The sequence below is a fragment of the Austrofundulus limnaeus genome, unplaced genomic scaffold (genome assembly GCF_001266775.1).
Source record: "Austrofundulus limnaeus strain Quisiro unplaced genomic scaffold, Austrofundulus_limnaeus-1.0 Scaffold36, whole genome shotgun sequence".
Classification (NCBI taxonomy): domain Eukaryota; kingdom Metazoa; phylum Chordata; class Actinopteri; order Cyprinodontiformes; family Rivulidae; genus Austrofundulus; species Austrofundulus limnaeus.
In genome coordinates, this window is record NW_013952438.1 from 1,898,929 (window position 1) to 1,900,882 (window position 1,954).

General features: G+C 42.0%; 1 protein-coding gene across 1 annotated transcript in view; it reads left to right on the forward strand.

Moving 5' to 3' along the window:
• ntng2b (netrin g2b) overlaps positions 1 to 1,954 on the forward strand; it is a gene marked incomplete in the record, with an annotated part of 110,943 nt that overhangs the window by 30,592 nt on the left and 78,397 nt on the right.

Genomic DNA, 1,954 nt, shown 5'->3' on the forward strand with positions numbered 1-1,954 from the left:
CACACACACACACACACACACACACACACACACACACACACACACAGCAGCCCTCTGGCAGTGTGTAAAGGGCCTGCAGGTATTGATCACAGCCACTTTTCAGGCTCAGCACAGAATCAGAGAGAGGGGAGAGATCAGCCAAATACCCTGGGGGGGAAAACAGTCCATCACAAGGCCTGAACCTCCAACAAACCCTGCAAATTTAATAATCAACCACAACTGGAAAATAGGTGTTTTTTTTCTTTCTTTGTACTGTTCTTTATAATTGTACATTATCCAGTTGTTGCTGTGTCACTTTGTTTAAAACAGCTCCTAAACTTTAACTCGTCAGTTCGTTGTTGTCCATCACGAAAGGTGTGATCATGTCTGTCTGAACCATTAAACAGATATTAATAAAACCCAGAGAAAGTAATCAATGGATGTAAATCTATAAACTGGTTAACTTTTGGAGTCAATCTGATTTAAGATGGCTGCCAGAGCAAAAAAAAAAGTTATATTTGTCTATTTTACAGATACGGAGCTAAAATTTGCAGTGGTAGTAGATGATGATGATTCCCATAGCCCTCTGAGCGCTAAAACATCATACGCTGTGTTCACACTGCAGGCAAAAGTGACCCAAATCCTATTTTTTTGCCCCAAATCAATATATATATATTTTCCAGAACAGTCTGAACAAATCAGACTTTTTCAAATTCGACCCAGGCCTCAGTATGTGGTACCAAATTGGTTACATATCAATGCGACTCCAGTCATGTCACATTTCATCTGACCTTTTACATCAGTGAGGTGAGGGTGAACGGATTGATCCACATATTTAGAATATTGATGACAACCTTGTGCTGTTTAAATCCTGTAACTCCACATCTTCAGATACAGAACAGAAGTCCAGTAGCTCCATCTTTGTTCTTTTAATTTTCCATGTCCTGGATGACTGTGAGTCTACAGAAACATGTGATAGTAATGTTGGTCTCGGACCGTATCGATATGAAAGTTACTGATTTGAAACCTTAGCTTCAGCACGTTGCTCTCATTCCAAAAATGTAACGCTGCATCACTGCCGTGAGGGGTTCACACTGGAGTCTGATGGAGGTTGCATTTAAAATGTATAAATGAATGTACATGCTCCAAAATCAGATTTTTTCAAAGTCAGAATTGAGCATTAAAACCTTCAGTTTTGTACATGTCTTAGTTGAAAAATGTGCCATGCAAGGCAGCAGGTGATACGCATTCCTGCTAAGATTCTACCTTTGTTTAAGTGTACTTTATAAGCCATCATCAACATTTTTACTTTAGTTCCAGAAAACACTTTCTTCTCTGTTCCTTGCTGGTGGCAGCAGGTGATAGCATCAGCGTGTGCCGGATCTTGTAACAGAGGACCCAAATTTAGCCCAATGGTGATGACTGAGGCCAGTCCGTCTTCCGCCCCGGCCACCCACACCACCAGTAACATTATCACTAATCAATAAGTTATTCTGAGCAGCCAGGAGGGGTATTAGCTGATGGCAGTGGAAGGGTCCTCAACAGTACAGTACAATCAGGAGTGTCTGATGCTTACGGCTGGGAAATTGATTCTGGGGAGCGAGACGATTAGTCAATGTTCCCTGGACAAAAGGCTAAGCTATTTCATCTCATCTCATCTGGCCTTAGTAACATATTGGGATTTCCAATGCTTAAAATTTGAATAATGAATATTCCGCTCCGCTGGTGCTCCGACGGGGACAGCGCACTGAAATGGGTTTTATACGATCAAGAGTGAGTGGAAGTGTACCACAGGTCGCCGCTGTAATGAGATACGCCGGTGTTGTCGATGCAGAGCTGGTTGTAGTCACTTCCTGGACGTATTGTGTGTCTTCAGGGCTCTGGCTGCGACTCTGACTGAACCCAGTTAAAAGTAATTATTATTAGTTGACTATTCTTAATGATCTGAATTGAGCCTGCACAGAGACAGCAAAAC